This window comes from Cupressus sempervirens, chromosome 5, assembly GCF_028749045.1.
Source record: "Cupressus sempervirens isolate cs-2001-9-10 chromosome 5, ASM2874904v1, whole genome shotgun sequence".
Classification (NCBI taxonomy): domain Eukaryota; kingdom Viridiplantae; phylum Streptophyta; class Pinopsida; order Cupressales; family Cupressaceae; genus Cupressus; species Cupressus sempervirens.
This window is the reverse complement of record NC_143122.1, coordinates 302,636,990-302,659,655: the sequence shown is the minus strand read 5'-3', so window position 1 is coordinate 302,659,655 and position 22,666 is coordinate 302,636,990. Positions and strand designations below refer to the sequence as shown.

General features: G+C 34.7%; 1 pseudogene; it reads left to right on the top strand.

Annotated features, from left to right (window-relative positions):
• Positions 1-22,056, top strand: part of LOC149555782 (protein trichome birefringence-like 36) — a 31,103-nt pseudogene extending 9,047 nt beyond the window's left edge.
• Positions 22,057-22,666: the final 610 nt, after the last annotated feature.

Here is a 22,666-nt window from a genome sequence, read left to right as displayed (position 1 = left end):
GTTACCCTCTATTTTGTGTTTGGATTCAATCATTTTTTTCATCAGAGGTGTTAGTTTCTTAGACTAGTGATGAATATTATTTAATGAAATTCTATTTGTAGGCTTTACACTGTGAAATCCTGATTGGGTTTCATTCAGTGTGAGCTCGTTGGAAAATTTTCTAGAACAAAATAGTAACTTGTTGTCTAAAATATATGATGTAAAAAAAGAATCAATTAGCACTTTTTCTAACATTGAAGAAAACCTTTCTTGGAAGCTATATAATTATATAAATGCATTGGCCCAACTTGATCTTGGTGCTTTAATCATTTAGTGAACGCCTTGTGTCATAGGAGCTTCAATCATTTTATGAATATGATATCAAGTGTGGTGGGTAACCTCTATTTTGTGTGTGGATTCAATCATGTTCATTCTAGTTTACCTTTGACATATTCTACTCATTCAATGTCCAATCCTAATTCTGAATATGTATCAAGGGTATTCAGAGAAAGTGTAGATAAAATTGTTTCTTTTTTTTTGTATTAATGTTTTAGTTCAAACTAAGTTATCTTTTTTATGATGAATCATGGGGTGATGTGAAATATTAATATACACATGGCACAAATTACTAAGTTTGTGGAACAAGGACCTAAAGCAAAACTAGTCCTTTGTTCCTTTTGTCTTGATTTTTATGAACATATGCGGGTGTGAGTGTGAGAGAGATAAGCATCAATAGGAGAAGGTTAACTTACACGCCTACTCATGGTATAGGTGGGCCAACATGCTATGACCCCAACATATATTTTCTCACTCTCCATTGTCAAGATGTAGGGAATGACACACCCTGATAGATGGGAACCTCATCCATTTGTAGCCACTTGTAGTGCTACTATGGTCATCAAAATTTACCATAACAATAGAATTTGGCACCATCCTTACTCAAGCAACCACAAGAGTAGATGTCCTTTATCACCCAATAACCTACCATAACCTTATAGATGCATGATGTTGGAAACAACAATAGGGAAAGTAAAATATAAGAGTGGGGGTGAATTAGTACTTCAAAGCTTCAAACATTAAAACATTTACCACACATCCATCTCATAATTTGCACATAAACTAAAATAAAAAACTAAACATATTCACCCATAGAATGAAAATTAATAAACACATGTGACACAAGATATTTGGTTACCCAAAAACCCTCCAATGAGAAGGTAAAGATGGGGTGAGGATGACACTAACAAATCTTCATTACTATAGTTATAAAGTGTATCTAATGAAGGTTACAATTGTTTGATCATAAACTATTATCTACCTTGTGAAAAGTTTGCCTTATTAAAGGCTTACAAAGAGTGTTAAATCTTACCTTGTTAAATGATTTCAACACCCTAAAGTGTGTCTGGTTAGTGGAATTCAACTTACAACGAAGTAAGCACCATGTCAAAGGATTTACAAAAGCCTGCTAGGACTACTCAATTAAGAGATTTTACTTATTCACCTATTAGAATGTCTTATCCTTAATCCTTTTCTTAGCATCTCTCTCCTAGATATCAAATCACCTCTTTTCTAATGTATACTTGATCCTCTTGATTAGATGTATCATTTATGTCCTTTCTCTACTTTTTTCTTTTCTCTTTAACTAATTTTGTAATTCATATCTTTCTCACAACTCCTTAGTCATGATGAATGCTATGTCTATGCATGCAAACTTCTCTCTTCATTCATAAACTCTTTAGGGTTTTCCCTTCTTAAAATATTTAGGTGACCTAAGGTTAGGTAGAAATCAATGATTGTAATTAACCCATTTTTCTACTTAATTCATCCCTTAATCTAATTAGTTCTGTGTATTACATAGGGATTCTCAATATGGATTTTTTCTTATCATCTAGAATCACAAAAAGATCCTTAAATTGGCCCAAAAATGGTTTACATAGGAGTTTGTACCATTACAAACAACTATGTCCAAAAAATTTACTCCACACTTGAAGCCTCTAATGCTCAAGATCCACTATATCTTCAATGATGTAACATGGCCTTTGAATGAATCGGCATCCACTTTTCACTTGGCATCTAAATCACTTAAAATGAATTAACTTGCTAGTCACTGGAGTGACTCAGCATTAACTATCTTCTTGGCACATACTAGTGCTCGACACATACTATACATTTTACTAATGTGCATTATCTAACAACTTATTCTTTGCATACATTGCTTGCTCAACATTCACTAAATATTGTTAAGTAATGACTTTAAGTGTGTTTTCATGCATATGTCAAAACCACAATGAGATTAACAATCTCCCCCTTTAACATGAATGGGAAAAACACTTTGTCATGTATATATAGCCTTAACTTATGAGCATAACTCAGATAATCTATATTCTTTACTCAGCTTGCATACAAAATTTCAAAATGTTCAAAATTTTGCACAATTGATGACTTATCAGTCATACCTCAAAACTTCATAACTTCCCCTGAGTTGATTACTCTATGTTATATTTGAATTTGATGATCCTATTGAGTAAATTTGACTTGAACTACTGGCTTACTTTGTTTCTACAATTACTCACCCTTTGTGCAATGTCTCATTTTCTTCAATATTCCCCTTTTCTTCATTATCCCCCTTTCCTTCACTTATGTCTCCTTTTCTTCACTATCCCCCTTTTCTTCACTTATGTCATGGGTGGTACACAAATAGTTTGTTTGTCCAAAAATGTTTGATGGACCTCAATTATAATCTTAAATGTTGCATCCCAATTGTTATACTATACCTCTAGATATTTAATTTGAACATCTAGCTTAACAACAAGGTCTATTAGGCTATCATGAGGAAAAACATGAGAATCTTTCTTCATCAATGTTTCTACAAAGGCTAGTTCCTTTTGAAACACCTCCATGTGTGGGGTCAACGTGGCTTGAATATTTATCAAGGTAGACCTAATATTTGCATTGTGTTCATGTAATGTAGCTAGATGACCTTGAGTAGATAAAAATCTTTGAAAATGAGTTTGGCTTTGACTAGGAGACAACTTAAGAATATTACTTGCAGTCTTTAAATCTCCCTATAGCTGATCAATAGCCCTTTTTTCTTCTTGTATGAATAAATTCACATCACAAAGCTTTGTGTATATAGAAAATATACTCTATAACACCTGTTTCATATCTTCCATCTTGGTTGTTAAGTCAACCTATCTTAGTGCAATGGCACTAGAAATATTTTCATCAATCTTTGTTTGAAATCTTTTCTCAAAGAATTCTAGAAGTTTAGTGTTTATGTCTAGGTCTACATCACTTATCGTATCCACTATATTCACTAGTTGCTCAATAATAGGTTTATCTTCATTAGGTGTTGGGAGGATGAATGAATCAAGAAATATTTCTTTGATTACATGTAGAACTTGTCTCTTCTTGTGCTTCCTTTTGATTATTACTTGGTGCTTCTTCCTTGCTAGAGCTTCCTGCAATATGCTCATTTCCTCTATGGTGATTATTGCAAGATCAAATTTTGGAAGTTTAATCATCTCATATAATTTGAAATCTCCATAAGATGTGCCTTTTCCAACCTTAGATGTATTAGGACTAGGCCTTGATGATTGCAATGGTGTGGCATCTACACTTGGCCTATGAAGAGTTTGACTAGGAATAGGAGATGTAGAGATTGGTAGCGTAACCAACATCTAAATTGCTATATGTTCCTTTGGTTTCATTGTCAAAACTGACTCTTTAGTCCTATTAGGTTCCTTCCCTTTTGTCAAAACTTCACCATGTGCCTATGAGATAGGTGCAAGACTAAGTTCTTGACCTATATGGACTTGTGTCCCATCTCGCTCAACTATCAAAATTGCTTGCACTAAAGCATTTGGCACTAATGTGTTAACATCTAATGTCATAGTGTTCTTCACTTGATATACCATAATGGTCATTGAAACATGTGTGTGAGTGGTGACATCTTGTAATCCTTTTGTACCTTTTGTCTCTATAGTTGTAGGGGGTACACTAGATGTGTTAGTTTTCTTCTCCCTTGTTGATGCTTTGTCAATCTCATCTATACTTACTAATACAGGATTAGTGTATAATTTAGTAGCTAAATTAGAATCCTATAATATCCTTTTTAAATCACCCTCTATCAAAGGATTGATGTTCTGAACTGTGTTATCTGAAACATCCTTTATCTTGATTGTATCTTGTTGATTTTCTTGGTCCACACGAGGGGGGTCACACCTAGCATATGTACCTCAAGTACATTCTAATCTTGTTCTTCTTCTTCTTTAGTTGTAGCCTATGTATATGCTCCCTTCTCTATGCATCCCTCATGTCCACCTTTGACAGATCCATCCTTGATAATCTCTACTACCTCTTGATCATGTTTATCTTAACCTACATCCTTAGGTGCTTGCTCAATTGACTTTTCTATTTGCAACCCATAGATAACTTTCCATATTTGGGTACTATATTTAACAACCTCCTCAATATTATTTTGCAAAATGTTAAAGGCACTGTATTTGGGAGAATATCTCCCCTTTTTTTTTTTTTATGGCCTTAGTCATTGATGACTTATCCAAATATGGCATTACTTTGGCTAGAGTACTCTCCCTTATATTCCTTTTAGTTGTTAAATTGTATTACCACCTTTGCTCAACTTTTTCATGTAGACTTTTGGGTAAAGATTTGGAAAGCTCAATAGGTGGGTTCTTAAATGTGTTCATCATCTTATATACAAAATCCTCTATCTTGTTCAAATCTACCTTTCTAGGTTTGTCAAACTCAACATGTGTGAACCCTAACAAATCTACATTATTCTTGATATTGTCACACAAGTTGTCTAAAATAGAAGAGGAACTATGGCTTACCACTTGGAATTGATTATTGTCATCTCATTCAATCCTCTCCTCATCTAATTCATCTGGAGCTACATACTTTATCCCCTCTGGTTTATCTTGTTGACTTTGATCTGCAGTACCAATAGTTCTTTTACCTTTGCATTTGTTAGCTTCATGTGTCTTCTTTTTAGTTTCCCTTGTGCTAGCCCTGGTAATAGGTACTGCTAGCTTCTATTGTGTTAGCTTCACAACTTTCTTTGGTTTCCTCATTGTATGCTCCTTATCTTTCCTCTTCTTTTATGTTGGACTAGGTTCTTTATTGACTTCTTCTTCATTGGCACCTTCATCATGTTCTAGTTCTTCTTCTTGGTCCTCTCCTTGACCTTGTGTTAGTGCAAGTGGCACTTGGGCTAGTTGATCTTCTTTATCCTCCTCATCATCTTCTTCTTATTTTTCTTCTCCCCCTTCACCAAATCTTTCCTTTATCTTCTTCACAATTTTTTCTTTCTTTCTCACCACGAAAGTTTTCTTCAAATCTATTATGATTCTTGATTTAGCTTCCTTGTAATTTCCAAATGAGGTTGCACTCTTGTCTACTTCTTCAAGTAAATTTGTGATGGTTTTTGATGCCTCATCCACATTGATTTCATAGGGCAATGGCTTGAGTCATCTAACCCTAGGAATAGCTTCTTGTACATATGTATGATCAGCATCAACTAGAAAACAAACATCATTATAATATTTACCTACTAGTGACACGGGTATCCTTAGTCTTTACTTTATAGACTTCTTAAAGTCATCAAAATAACTTGTCATTACTGAATCAAATTTGTCCCCAAGTTTCTCTATGAGCTCTCCAATTTGAAGTATAATAGACCTATTGGTCTTCCAAGAAGCTTTTCCAAATGAAGGAAATGTGTTCTGCATATAAAATAATATGCAAACCAAAAGTGAACCAAATTTGCATTGGGCACTCTTTGTCTTTCTTATGGCTCCCAAGTTTTCTAATAATTGTTGAAGTTTTAACTCTGCATGGTCATAAGAGTCATTCTTCTTCACTATCTCATAGCCTAAATCCATAGCCATACAAGACATGTTGTTCAATCTATTGGATTGAAAGAACTTGTGAGCAATTATTCTCACTACAAATACAATTAGGGGATTTGAGATTGTGTCTATGGTTATTCCTCTTTTGTTCCATACAACCCCTATATTCTTCTCAATTACCTCCTTAGCATCACTTTGCATGGTCTTGGGTCTATCTAGGGTAGGGTACCCTTTTACTTGTTGAATGATCCTTTTTTTGATCTTGGTAGGACCATTTTCCAACCATATAGACTGATCATGTATTTTGCTAAGTACTATCTTAATCCATTCTATTTTGAATTCATTTAGAAATCTAGGGCATAGTATTACCCTTTTCTCTCTACAATTTTTTTTCTTGCTTCGACACTCCACCTATACATAGTTTTCCATATAAATCTCTAATTTCCATATCTGCAATACATCCAACCTTACAAGTGTAGCAACATCTTACATCTTTTATAATCAAAACCTATGGTGGTATCATTGATAATGCACCAGTAGGGCCTCCCTTGTATGCTATCTTGGGAATATCTTGGAAGGGTGGTTGTTTAATCTCATTTCTTATTAACTAAACATTCAAAATCTCTTTTCTTTCATTCCTAATAGTAGTAGATGAACTAGACACCATTTCAAATAACTAGGGTTTGAGATAATTCAAATAGCATTGCTCATCACATGATAAATACCTTATGAATCTAATTATTTGTGACAAGTGGTAGCTGAATCTAGTTCAAAAATGCTTGAATCATTTTCATCAATTCATCTTATGCTCTTTGTGCTCTCTTCAATCTCAAATGAGTGTAAATAAATTCAAAATTGACCATATAACCCTTAAAACTTTGTCAATAAATGCTCAATGCTTACACAACTGTAAGGTCGGCTATCATAACAATTTCTTCCACCCTTGCACATAATTCCTTCCACGCTTGGAAACTACAATGAGCTCAGCTAATCCTATCACCCTTAATAGCTTGGCATCAACTAAAATTTCATTTTCACTAGGCAACAACATGAAAACTAACAAAACTTATAGGTTTCTTCCAAGTTATGACCAATACATCACATCTTTATTCATGCATATATAATCTTTTTAGAAATTATATTCTTGGAACTAATGTAAAATATATCATTGGGATATTAGTCCCGCATACCTTTTGATTTCCTAGTTGGGGGTGATGTGATCACCTGATCCATTGGATGAAGTAAGCTCATCTAAACTTGATGTGTTGCAATCCTCCTTTTCCTTCCATGTCTGGTTCATTTGCACTTTGAATTTCTCAACATCAACCTTATCTTTGCCTTTCTTGAATTCACTACTAGGTGAATTTGACCTTGTTAGATAGTTCCTGTAAATGTGACCAGTCTTCAAATAGGTAAAGCATGTATTTTGACTCAACCATCTACTGTAATCACTTCTTAAATGTGTACTTATGCAATTCTCAGCAACATGTCCATGCTCTTGACAATAGTGACAACTATACATTGTATTGTAATCCCAATTGTAGGATTTTCCATTTTGTTGTACCTTTGTCTACTTGTTTTTTTCCCACTTGGCATTAGATCTACATTCATATGCTTTATGTCCATACTTTTGATAGTTGTGGTAATATCATTCAAATCTTTGTGTTCTTGATGTATTCATTCTATGTTCATGTGTCTGATGTCCTTTCTTGTTGCACTTATGATAGTAATCCATGAATTTCTACTTAGGGTTTTGATTTTCATTTTTTATCTTGAAAACATTTATTGTATGACCTAACTTTCCACAATTATGACAAGGGGGTTTGTAGTTCTTACCTTTGTTTCTTCTCTATTCACCACTTTTAGATGATCCTCCTTCCTCAATACTGGTGTATCCTAGTCCAATAGTATCTTTGTTAGATCTAGGAGATCTCATCAATTTCTCAAAGTACTTGATGGCTTCATTGGGTTTGTCAAAAAAATTATTTAATTCTTTTTGTCTTCTTAGATTATTCTTTAGTTGTTCATTTTGTAACTTCAAGGTTGTGATTGCAATGCCCTTACCATTCAATTCATGACTGGAAATCATCACTTCATTCATTATTTCTAGTTTCATGTTAGAAATCTTTTGTATCTCTCATGTCTTCTCTTCTAGTCTATTGGTCAGTGTCCTTTTGTTATTTTCAATCATGACTTTGTCTTCCTCAAATTTTTCTTTCTATTTGGTCACCTCACATAGCAATATTGATTGGACATCTTGTTATATCTTAAGATTTATGACCTCTTTAGTTAGGGCACCATTCCTTTCCTTTAGATCTACAATTCTTGCATCAAACTCACTTGAGTTTCCATCTATAAACAATTCAGTAGTGTCTTCCTCTTGGTAATATGTGTCATTCTCCTCAATAGCTATGTGTTTCCTTCTCTTTAATGAGAACTTCAAATCATCTTTTTCTTCATTCAATTGATGTAGGGAAAGCTAGATTTCAATCTTTTGGTTTTGAATATTCTTTCCCAACTTGTACACTTCCATCTTCAAGATATTTCCTCAAAGCTACAAAGCTTTCCTTTCCAAAGAACAAGGCTTTGATTCCAATTATTGGAAATAAGAATAGGGAAAGTAAACTCTGAGAGGGGGGTGAATTAGTACTTCAAAACTTCAACCATTACAACATTCACCACACATCCATATCACAATTTGCATGTAAACTAAAATACCAAACTAAACATATTCATCCATAGCATGAAAACAAACAAACACATATGACACAAGATATTTGGTTACCTAGAAACCCTCCAATGAGAAGGTAAAACTAGAGTGGGTTTGACATCAACAAATCTTCACTAGTACAATTGTAAAGTGTATCCAATGAAGGTTACAATTATTTGATCATAAACTATGATCCACCCTATGAAAGGTCTTCCCTATTAAAGGCTTACAAAGATTGTTAAAACTTGCCCTATTAAAGGATTTCAACACCCTACTAGAAGTGTGCCTAGCTAGAGCACTTCAACTTACATTGAAGTAAGCACCCTATTAAAGGGTTTTAAAAATACCATTAGGACTACTTGGTTAAGATATTTTATTGATTCACCTATTAGAATATCTTAGCCTTGATCCTTTAGTTAGCACCTCTTTGCTAGATATCAGATCAACTATTTCCTAATGTATAGGTGATCCTCTTGATTAGAAGTATCTCTTATGTCCTATCTCTACTTTCCTATGTTTTCTCTAATTGATTATGCAATTCATATTTTTCTCATAACTCCTTAGTCAGCATGAATGCTCTATTTGTGCATGCAAACTTTTCTCTTCACTCATAAACTCTATAGGGTTTTCCCTTTGTAAGAATTTTCCTTAGGGAAGAATTCAACCAAGACCAAGGAACTCAAACACAAGCACAACAATAGACCAAAAGAGAGTATGATCAGAATGACGATATATTCATTCAATATGCCATATGAGAGTACACTAGGATTGTCTCTATATAAAGACCTTTGGAGAGCTTCTAGAATGCATAAAATTCAGCACCATGATAAATCATACAACTAGGCACATGTCCACCAAATATGGGTTATCCTCCATTAAGCATGGAAGTAAGTGAAATGATTAGAGGATAAGCCTGCAATGGTGTAGCATGCAAATTAGTGTTGTAGACAACATGTGCTAAATTAGGAGTGCATATAACTGTGTTGTCAACATGAAAAGTTAGTGAATGATGCAAACTCCAATGTTGTAGACATCATGTGCTGAATTAGAGTTGTGCACTTCTATGTTGTCAATATGACAACTCATGAGAGTACACAAACTCCTAAGTGTATCACCTAAATAAATAATAAAATACTGCAATATAATAAAATAATGCATTAACCTAAGTAAACTTAAGTAAGTGTAAATAGTAAATACTTATTTACACCAACACCACCCCTTAAGTGTAACTTAGGGGAATTCCCTTAAGCTTACAAAAACTAGGATGAAGTGCATGATGGGTCTCAGCTACTAGACCATGTAAGGTACCCATGTACATAATGCAAATGCAATCTCTCATAAAGTGGAGAAAGAGAGAAAACCTCATGGGAAAAATTGTCCCCCAAAAAGATAGATGAAAAACGCATGCAATGTATGGATGGATGGAGTAATCAAGACCCCCCCCCCCCCCCAAGAAAAATGTTTTCTAGTGACTGCTCCAATGAAGAAGTTGATCCAAGACTATAGAATGGTGTTCCTTCCCTTATGAAGAAACAATGCCAAGGGTAAAAATGAGACGCTCCTACTATGCATAGAAAGAATCTCATAGACAAGTGATGTATCTAAAACCTACTCAACTAGCTGAAGAACCTATCTCAAAGAACTGTCTATCTGCTCAACTAATAAAGAAGCCCTCTACAACTGTTGAACATAAGTATCCATAATCACTTCAACCTATAATGATTGATCATGTAGAGAATGAATAAGAGGGTTATATGGAGCCCTCATGATAACTAAATAAGGTGTTGTTGCATCAAGAAGAAGAGGCAGATCATCAATATTATCCTCTCAATCTGTCACTAAAGCTGGACCTAGAAGAATGGATGTACATTGTTGTGTTAGACCTATCATTGTGGCTATGTATTCATGTGGACTAAATTGATAGCATGACCACTCGCTACAACTGTCAATAGAACCCCAGGTGTCTGAATCTATTGAATCATTATCACTAGTGTCACTATCAATTTCCACATGGTATGATGTTTGGAGAGGATTAGAGGACAAGCTGGGTTATCTTTCCTCAAAATGTACATTCTTCTCCACAAAAATCTAATGTGTCTCTAGATCCAATAGTTTGTATGCCTTTGCACTATCTTCATAACCAATGAAGGTACAAGGCCAAGGTGACTGTGACTTATATCCCCTAGAAGATGTGTTTGCTCGTCTAGGACAACTAAAGACTCTGAAGTGTGTCACAATAGGTTTTCTACCACACCATGCCTCAAAAGGAATCTTGCCATCTAAGGTTGGATAAGGAGACCTATTAAGAATGTGAGTGGCACTATTGATTTCTTTAACTTCAAGTGATGGATCTAGAGACTTGGCTTGTGTCATGCAACTTGTCATAGACTTAAGAGTGCAAATCCTCAATGCTGCAACATTGGTCTTATGCAGACTGAATGTGGATTTTGAAGATCAATTCCCTCAAGTTTTCAAAAGTCTATAAGTCTTATATTCACATACATGCTTACATTGTCCATTCAGAGAACTTTGATGGATTTTCTTGATTTATGTTTGACATGAGTCTAGAAGGCTAGAAACTTGTCCAACACTTCATTCTTATGATGAAGAAAGTAGACCCAAGTGTATCTTGAAAAGTAATAAACAAAAGTAAGTATATAGTGACCCTGGCTAACAACAAAAGGTCCTACTAATACCATGTTAACAATCTGGAGAACAATTGGTGCTCTTAAAGACTTTCCTTTCTATAACTTCCCTTCTAGATGCATATCCACTAAATCTATTGAACATTTACCATGGGAAAAGTTAATTTGGGGTAGACCTTTGACCATTCGATATGTTCAAAGTTTCTAAAGATAGCGGAAGGAAAGATGTCCAAACCTCTCATGCCATAATTGCATGTTTGAATTTAATTGTGAACAAAGCCTTTGAAGGAGACTTGAGCACAAAATGGGAGAAAAAGTATAACCTTTTTTCCATGATTCACTTTCCCCACTACAACCAATGAGTCATCTTTAAGACTGTGCACCTATACTGAGTCTAGAAGGAACTCAACTCTATGTCCATCTCCAAGGTGAGTGATTTGGTAGATTTATAGGAGATTTGAACTTAGGTTTGGAACATAGAGAACATCTTGAAACTCTCCATTTTCCATTTCCATGCTTCCTTTCCCTTCAACTTCCATTTTAGTATTATCTCCTACAAAGATGTGTGGTACCTTTCATTGCTTCATTGAATAAAAATCCTCCTTTGAAGAACCCATATGATATGAGGCACCTAAGTCAAGGATCCATTCCTTTGAAGAATTTGAATTTTCCATGAGTGCTTACCCTTTGCCCTTTGAATTTGAAGAAGACCCTTTATCCTTATAAGCATTAGGCAGTGGAACATTATATTTCTTCATGATGTTGGTCAACTCATCAATTTTCTTAAGATAACACTAATGTTCTCCATGACCCATTTTCTTGGAATAAGCACACCTTTTCTTCTCCTTATTGTTGTCCCCCTTCTTGTTGGAATTTGAGGAAGACTTTCCTTGTTGATTGGATTGTGGTGTTGTCTTTTCTGCATTCTTTGATTTGTTCTTCCACTTCTTTTTCTTACCCTTTCCTTTATTTGAAGACTATCGAGTTGAATTTTGAGAACCCTAATTGTTGGCCATCAAGCTTTAGACTTAGGTGAATTGAGAATCCCCATTGATTTCAACTTCTTCTCTTGTGTATCCAATAGATCAACATATTCATCAAAAGAGACTTTCTTATAGGCAGACCCTAATGTAGTCTTTGAGGTGTTATAAGACGAAACAAATGTGGAATACTCTGATGGTAGCTTGTTATGAATAAGATAGATCAACCTGTCATCTTTCATAGGATTCCCACAATTAGTAAGCTTCATCCTTAGTTCATTCACCGTAATGATGAAATCCTCTATAGAATCAAATGACTTAGGATCTAAGGAGACAAGCTCATCTTCAATTTTGAAAACATCCTCTTCAGACACTTTACCATATGAGTTTTCAAGGGTATCCCAAGATTCCTTGGATGTAGAACACTTTTTAATTTGATACATGATCTTGTCATCAACCCCCAAACATATATCACCTAGGGCTTTCCTATCCATTTCTATCCAAGCTGAAATATCACTTGCCAATACATTATCACCTGCTAGTTTAGGAAGGGTACCATATACATATTGAGAAACTCCATTGTGCATTAAATGATAACACATTTTGATGGACCATGTAGCATAGTTATGTGGAGTTAATTTTAGAAACATTTCCCATAATGTAGAAAAATGAAATAAAATTATAGAAAACAAGGAACACAACATAAAGAACACCCTCCTTTTTCACTAAATCAAGAAACCCCCCAAAAGAGATGCTTTTGGCACTTTATAAGTATTGTGATTACAATGGCCACTTGCCAATTTTGACCTTCATGGACTTTTGATTTTTCTTGTGACAACCTCTTAATGAATTCCAAATCTAGAACTTTACAATGTGCTACAATTTTGAAGCAATACAAAGCAAAGAAAGGCCCTATTTCTGAAAGTGAGACTTTTGCCCTTACAACCCTCCAATCTAACTATAGATCTAGAAAGTGGACAAAATATAATCCACTTTCAAAAAAAAAAACCTATTTTTGACTCCAGATGTGCCTGTATGGAATGTTTGAAGTTGCAAGATGCGGGATTAAGTAGGTACAGTTGCCAAAAAATGCAAATTTTGATAAATCTATGCATCAAAACTAGAAAAGAGCTACACCACTTACAATTTTAGGAAATTCTACCCAATTTTTTAAAAAATTACACCTAATTTGGAGTCCAGATGACTGAGATATGGCCTCTGTAAGTCAGACTGCAAAATCAAAAATAAATTTGGAGAGCGATTGCATCAACAAAGGATAGGGTTAAATGTGATGATCATATAGCTATTGCAATAGTTCAAATTGACCCTAGAATGATAGTTAGATGGCCGTTAAATTTGAGCTCATAAAATGATGATGTCAACATACCCTCAACCTATGATGACATCATGATGATATCAGCATTGTATAGTCTGTACGAATGGATGATGTGGAAACATATGATACAATACAAACTATGCAATATATCTAACATGTCCAAGTACATGGTAGCTGACTGTATTTTTTGACTAGGCATATAATTACTTAGCTAGCAGTCTGCATAGGCTGATGACATAGGTCATGGTTGCTTATGTGTCACTTATGACTATATACCTACATGTCCACCATGGCACGTATGACTAGGTAGGCTGGGCGAATAAAGGGGCACTGCATAGCAGAAGGAGGAGGTGGGTTCTCTAGATGTGGATGAGCATAAAGGTGACACATGGCTGATAAGGATTGTTGATAGAGATTCGTTCGCTAGTGTGTGCTGTCATTATGTTGCAGTGGGCTTGACCATGGGTAGCTATGAATGAGCCATGTGGCATCTTCAAATATCATCGAAGTTGTTGCAGTGTACCAAAGATCTCATGCCAATGTTAGAATATGTCAAGATCTTTTTTAAGTGGCACTAGTTTTATAAAATTTTGTCCCACATTGGTGGGGTGACTGCAATGTGCTTAGTTTAAAAATAACATGCTACAAAAAGCATATAAACAAATAGCTCACCGAAGATTTGATCTCGCCTCACCCACCAATTATGTTGCAGGCCCCAAAATATGTGTAGAGGTGCCAAATTTGAAAGGGATGCCAAATTTATTGAAGGCACCTAGTCTATTGGCTTAGCCCACCAAATTAATAAGGAATATATGCCTATAAAATTAATAAATAGTCTATAGGGTTGGGGTATGACTGCCTAACTCTGCAAAAAAAGTTTCTCTGATAGCCTAACTGGGTAGAATGATTTTCCAAAAATAAAATTCAAAAATAATAATTACAGAGATCAAATTAAATTCAAATCTGAACAATAAATAATCACATTAATTAGATCATACCTAGTTTGCAAATCGGTGCCTTCAAGTGCTAGTTTGCAAAAAAAATTGCCTCACGATCAACTTTATCCTAGCACAGAAAAATTTATAGTCGATCTTCATCAAATTGACATTCTATATGCAATGGTGAGGTTAGATCTGGCTCTAGATGCTCCTAATTTCTACAGATTCTCTAGATTCAGGTCAAGCTGTTGAAGCATGAACGGTCTCAAATGGCTATATATAGAGAATCTCCCCAAGTTTTGATACCATGTAAGAATTTTCCTTAGGGAAAAATTCACCCAAGACCAAGGAACTCAAACACAAGCACAACAGTAGACCAAAGAGAGAGTATTATCAGAATGATGATATATTCATTCAATATGCTATATGAGAGTACACTACATTTGCCCATATATAAAGGTCTTTGGAGAGCTTCTAGAATACATAGAAGTTAGTTACACGATAAGTCATACAACTAGGCACATGTCCACCAAATATGGGTTATCCTCCATTAAACATAGAAGTAAGTGTGATGATGAAAGGATAAGCCTACAATGGTGTAGCATGAAAATTAGTGTTGTAGACAACATGTGCTAAATTAGGAGTGCATATAATTATGTTTTCAACATGACAACTTAGTGAATGATGCAAATTCTAGTGTTGTAGACACTATGTGTTGAATTAGAGTTGCGTACTTCTATGTTTTCAACATGACAACTCATGAGAGTACACAAAATCCTAAGTGTCTCACCTAAATAAATAATAAAATAATGATTTAACCTAAGTAAAATTAAGTAAATGTAAATATTAAATATTTATTTACACCAACACCCTTCTTAAAAATACTTAGGTGACCTAAGGTTAGGTAGGAATCAACAATTATGATTCACCCATTTTGTCACTTAATTTATCCCTTAATCTAATTGGTTGCATGTACTACATAGGGATTCTCAATATAGATTCATTCTTATCATCTAGAATTGCAAAATGATCCTTAAGACAGCCCAAAAATGGTTTACATAGGATTTTGTGCCATTACAAACAAATATGTCCATAATTGTTTACTTGGAACTTGAAGCCTCTGACGGTCGACATCTAGTATATCTTCAATTCCTTAACATGGCCTCTAAATGAATTGGCATCCATTGTTCACTTAGCATCTAAATCACTTAGCATGTACTAAATTTCTCATCACTAAACTTACTCAGCACTAAATGTCTGCTCGACACATACTATACATTTTTCTCGGCATGCATTATCTGACAACTTATGCTTGCCATACACTACTTACTTGGCATGCACTAAATACTACTATGTAATGACTTTAGGTGTGTTGTTACTCATATGTCAAAACCACAATGAGATTGACACATGACTCATAGATGTCAATTGTCAATGATTTATCTACCATAGCTTGTTCCCCATGTATTATAATATATAGGATCTTATAGATGTTTACTAATTTAATGAGCAACTCCCAACATCTCCCAATTAGGAGATGGAACAATCTTATACTAGAATCCCATCTCTCTATAAGTTCCATTAATGGAGGTTTGTGAAATTTCATCTCAAGGTGGTGGTAGACCCACCAAAGACCTGAAGATTAATATCCAAACTAATCACCAACTAGGCTATCTTCAGTGATTAGTTTGGATATTTATTGGGTAATTTTTTTTAAACAAAACATCTTGGTTGAAAGATCTACCAATGCTGGTAAGAATTGGTTGAACTTTTGACCAAGTTTGGTCAATCTTTCAACCAATGCATTGACCAAGATGTCATTGTGGGTTTGGTATCCTAGTCAATCAAGGGTTACCATTGGTCAAAATTTTAAACAACTTGGTTGAACTTTCAACCAATGCATTGACTAGGATTTCATCATGGGTTTGGCATCCTAGGTTTGGTTCTCATAAACAAGGGATGCCATTTTCAACCAAATTGTGTGTTGAAATTCTGATGCTCACAAGACTTGGTCAAAGTTTTGACAAAGAAAATAGTGACAAAACAATTTTTAGATCATTCGACCAACATGAGTCAAAAATTTGACCAATTTTCATCAAAAAATGAGGCCAACTCTACTAGTGAAAGTATTGTGATGAATGTTATGTGACTACCAAATTATAGAAGAAAAGGATAAAATACTAAATGTATTTAAGTGTATAATTTTTGAGGATACATATTCACCCCACAACATCCAACCTCTCCTAACCATTCCAACAAGTGGTATCAAAGCTTAGTTCTCTTGTTGAAGGTCTCACTATCTAAGAGTAAAAGATAGGACTATTGAGAATGAGATACTAGAAAAAAGGATGACCATGAGTCAAATCAATGAGATGAAAGATGTACTAAGAGAGACATTAAAAATAAGGAAATAGCTTAGTAGACTAATGAAATGACAAATCATGAAGAAGTTATTAAATATTTTTCTCATGAAAACATGTATGATGAATATGATGCTTTCCTAGTCAATCTACTGGAGAAAAACAATGGTCTTACCGAATAGGTTAAATCACTAAAAAGAGAATAAGAGTTTTAGTATACTAAGATGTGTGAAATAATTGAAAAAAAGAGAAAGGATGGGGATGAAAAGAAAATTATTGAAGAAGACAAGAGACAAATCACTACAAAACTGGATGCAAAAGATGAAAAAATCACAATCTTGACAGAAAATCACTATGACCTGGTAAACCAAGTGCTCGGTGCAAATACTAAGATTGGTAGAAAGATGGAAGAAATTATTTAGTTAAAAACTAAAAATGAAAAGCTGAAGAACGGGTTGAAATCTAAAAAAGAAATTATTGAGAGAATGAAAAGATAAGAAGACAGTGTTAAGATACTAGATAAACATCTCAAAGGACATAGGGGACCGAGTGATACATATGGACTAGGTTATACCAAGCATGCTACTACCAAGCAAGGAAAATCATCAAAGAAATTCAATCAAAGGAATATGTATACCAATCCAAGGCCAAAGAATCCGATGTGCTACCATTGTGGAAAGCTTGGATACATAGAAAAAACTTGTAGGAGAAAATTTGGTAAGATCAATGTTACTCCCAAGTTTGATGGTTATTTCTACCATTACAATAATTATGGACATAAAGCATACGAGTGTGGATCTAAGATCAATCAATCACCTAAGAAGTATTTAGTTAATGGTTATTTTGATACTTGCAAAAAGTTTGGACATAATTCACAAGAATGCGGATCACATATGAAGTCTAACTAGAAACTAAGAAAGAAAGGTAATGTAATTGGTTAGAATTATAACATGTGGTACTCTTGTAGTGCATATGGAAATTATGGTCATATTGCTACAAGTTTCATGTGATTATACTTTGGAGGAAGATTTGGTAATTGGAGTAATTCTAGAATGGCATTTTATCATTGTCACATGGTCTATCATTTAAGCAAGAGCTATCGAAACCAAGTGTCAACACCTAAATAAGAAGATCCAATAGGAAAAGGAAAAGTCCATGTGGATGAAATTTGTGAACAAATGAATAAGACATGGAGGAAGAAGTCAAAAAAGAATGAGACATCAAATGTAATTGTTAGTCACACCTCATCTAATGGATTAGGTGAAAGCTTCACTTCCAACTAAGCCTTAGAATAAGGTTAGGAACTATAATACTCAAGATATATCTAACACTAGTTCCAAGGATGAAATAGAAGGAAATCTATATAAGCATATTATATGATGAACATGGACAACTCATGAAGTTTGGAAATCTTGCAAAATAGGCAATCTAACTGAGTTTGTCAAAAACTAATAGCTAGCAATGTTGACTAAGCAAGTAAAATCAAAGGAGAAATTGTATGCCACCTAAGTTTGAGACAATTCTATTGCATTAACCGAGTAGGTGATGAAAATCAAGCATGACCAAGAAATTAGTGGTAACTAAATTCCTTAGAGATAGAACAACAAGGAGTAAAATATATATAATATGCCCTAATGCATAGTTAAAGGTAACTTTTTGTGTATTTAATGGGAAAAATACTTCATTTTATTTACCTTGCATTTTGAAGAGCATAGAGTGAGTTTTTGTAATTTGTGAGAGTCGAAGAATTTTGAAGCCTATGAGTGAGAATTGACCTAAGAATCAAAGTGCAATAGAATTTTTTTTTCTACTGAGTACAGCATGAAGTATTTTATTTACTAAAACCATAAATTTTAAGAATGGCTTCAACCTTTGCAAGTGGAAAGAGAAATTTGAAAGAAAATATATTGAAGCTAATTCAAAATGAGGCATGGACAAACCAAAATACAAATTATACCTAGATTTTGCAGCAACAATTGATAAGGTGGGAGCATTTTCATCTATACCACCTAGTTTTTTGTTAGTGAATAGCATTCATTCATTCTATCATTGTAAAATTGGTGAAATTGGCAACTTCAAGCTCAGAGAAGCATATGATGAATTGTGTGTGAACAGGAAACTAAAGGATGAGTACAAACATTTGGAAACCAAAGGTCTCACACATGCCCTATATTTCCCAAAGGAATTCAAAGCTTATTGGATTCATGTGATTTTGATCCATGTTCATGACATGAAGATGGGGTCAGATAAGCTGGTTAAAATCACAAGGAATGTAATACATATACTAACTAGATACCTAATTAGAGACAAAGTGAATACATTTCAAACAACACCAAGAATAGAAATTGAGTAAAATAACAAAACATAATGGGACAACCAAGGTCTGAAGTGAGCACAATTATGGATGTGGAAATAAAATTTGGAGTAGACCCAACAATTTTTCTTGTATGGCAGTTGATTTAGGTTAAAAAATTGTGAAGAAGGGTCATAAGTATGATATTGTTGAGTTACATTTAAGAAAACTAGAAAAAACATGATGACTATTCAAGTAGCAAGGTCCAATACTTTCAAATTCAGCTCATTACTACTGTGCATTTTATTTTATTAACAAAATTATTCTCCCTTTATTGGTCAAGTAAACTAGAGAACAAACACTCATGTCATTTATCAAATCAATGATTTTATTCAAATAATAGGAGATAACTTTGATACTATGATGACCAAGTATTTTGAGAATTTTAAAAAAAGGATGCATCAAAGGTTCAAGATTCACCCACAACTGGTTGATCAATATCATGATGATATATGCTTGCTTATTGATACTGATAACACATGAGTGAAAATTTTTATTCATAGGGTTTCATGGTTTGCACTAATAGACTATGAGGTCAATATAGATTAGGCTACAAAAGCTATTGAAGATCTATTGATCATCATTATTACCAAGATATTCAAGAAAACTAAGAAGATGATTGATAATTTGGAGATAAAACTCACTGCAAGAGATGATAATCATCCTTTAATGCTCACCAAAGGAAAGGGTGAAGATATTGATGATGAAGAGAACAAAGGCAATTTTTTTTTTGTCAAGGTACAAACCAAGAAAGGTAAGAAGAGACCTTTGGCAATGCCAATAAGTCCAAAGAACATAAGGTCAAGGACCTATGCAACACAAATTTCTACACCCCTATTGAGAAAGGAACAGACAATAAACACTATCAAACCCTCACATCCACAAATAAAGACTTATCAAAAGAGGAAAGAGGTACCCAAATATTCAAGAAAATTTGTAAAGAGATATATTCAAAGGAGAATAAAATTGGTTTCAAAAGGTGATGATTATAAACCTTAGGATAGTAATAGGATAGAGTTAGATGAACAAGGACATTTAAGAATTATTGTACCTAAAAGACCCAAGACCATTGATAAATAATTTAGAGCGTCAAGAATGCTAGGGGTTTCTCTACTTTCAAATACTATAAGTATGAATTCATGAGTGAAGAAGGAAATAAAAAGGTTCAAGATGATGTGATTGTCATGATGACAAGGATCAAGTATACACCATTGGAAATTTGCAATATAATTCTAGATGACATATCAAATAATTGATAGTCAATGGAAGTATGCCTTAAGGACTAAGAAGGAGATGTGAGGAAGAACATTGACTCTTCTTAAGATAGATTTTGGTATTGTGATATTAGTGAAGTATTGGAGCATTATAACAATAAATTTATTCAAAAGCATAAATCCATTTATGTTTTGTATAGTAACCTAAAATTAGTTGATGAGGATTTAGAAATGATATGGAATCAAGTATAGAATATTAAGGACCCATGGGAAGTAATTCAAGTAGGCAATGTTGAGCCCAAGCAGAATGTGGAGATGGAATTTTTTTTAAAAAGAATATGCTAATATTACACCACAAGAATGGGAAGATTCAATACATAATATGGTGGAAGACATAATTGGAAGAACAATAACAATTGAGGATGTCCCTAATGAAGAGTGCTAATAATTTGAAGAAAGATAAAGGTCGGTTGACTAAATTCAAGAGAATAGATGAAGGTCTTGTTTCTATCAAGCCAAAATTTTCACATGTACCGGGTTATGAACTTCTCATTAAGAAAATCACACCATACCCAACATCCAAGCCATAAGAGAACCCAAAGAACCAAGGAGATATATCTATTGGGTCATTTTTTACACTTCCTAATACTATTCCAAAATTAATTAGGGAAGAGTAGACAGATACAGACATTGAGCAATAAGGTCAAGACATAAAAAAAGAATAAGGGGGAGATACAATAGATACTACCAAAAAGATCAAAAGGATACCAATACTGAATTTGGACATGCTCAAACTAAAGGAGACTCCAAAGAGTACAATGCAAAGAATTCTACTATAGGTGATGAAGTGACAACCCATAGACCTCTAAGTGAGGGAATTATTTGGCATGGCCACCAAATTTCTCTAATTTTAAGTAAGCCTAATTACGTATCACCATCTTCCTACACATAGAACATTGTACATAATCCAATGTTGTTATATCCATTATATGCAAAACAACTAGAAGATCAGAAGAACTTTTTTAATGGATTACTATTACACTAATTTAATCTTAGGAAAAGTCTCAAGTGCCATGATTACAAATTGTTATAGTTCATCGCATTACACAAGATGAATAGGTAAAGGAGAAATAGGATTCCTTGTGTTGTTCCTTATATCCATTCTATAGAATCTCATTATATGACCAAAGTTGTTACACAATTGGCATGCTGGTGCATTGTTTCTAAATCTAGGTCTACGCTAGTTAATAGGTGCTCTACAATTTCTTGCAATATGTCCAAAGTTATTGCATTTGTAACACACAATGTTCCTTCTAATTCCATTTTTTCCTTCTTTAGATCTTCTTCCTATCAGGTTAGTGTTACCTCTAGTTTTTCCGCCAAGGATTTAAATTTTGAAAGCACAGCTCGTGCAACGGTTAGCCTTGAATTAATATTTTAATGTTGCAACCCGCAAGTTTCTGGCCGTCAGATCTAAGCAGACCGATGTGATCAGGTGTTCCGGATGGCAAATCAAAAGGGACCACGTGTAACCAGGCCAAATTTTTGTCAGCACGGCTCACACAGTCAGGGTCTATGATCTCCACCATCGAATCGGCTTGGATCGATGGTAAGCGCCATCATGCTATGGCAGAGATGCGCGAGGGTTATGAAAACGACATTACACCCTGATGCCACATGTCAGGTCGGGCTGTGTCTCAGGGCGATGCCAGGTGTGTCGACATGGCAGGAAAAAGTACGAAGTGTGATGGTCCTCTCCACCATTGGATTGGATTGCATCAATGGATCGTGCCATCTCGCTATGGTGAAGATGTGTGGACTTTAACATGGCGACATAGTGACCATCTTCCATGTGGATCGACATGGGCCAGGTCTCACCAGTGATCGCCAGGTGTCATTGAAAGTCCAGTCGTAGGTTGCAGAGTACGGCAAGACAGAGGTTTTGTGGCGACGGGCAGACAGTTTCACGGCCCAGAAGTTCCAAAACACAACGAGGTGCTATGGTGCCAACAGAAAACCAATGCATTTTCTGATGGCGACATAGCGCCCAATCAGAAAATCCACGTGGCAGGAAGCGACCAAGCACGTTGGGTCCCAGCAAGTACTTCGCATGAGCAATCAGGAGCCCAGCGCCATGGTGGTGAATCAGATGTAGCCATGCATTCATCAGTGGGCTCAAGGCAATACGAACCCTCTGAGTTGGTGCTTTGTCAAACCAGGGAGGTGTTTCATTGGGGCAATAAAGAGCAACCACGTCCTCCAAGTCAAAGTTCAGTCAGCA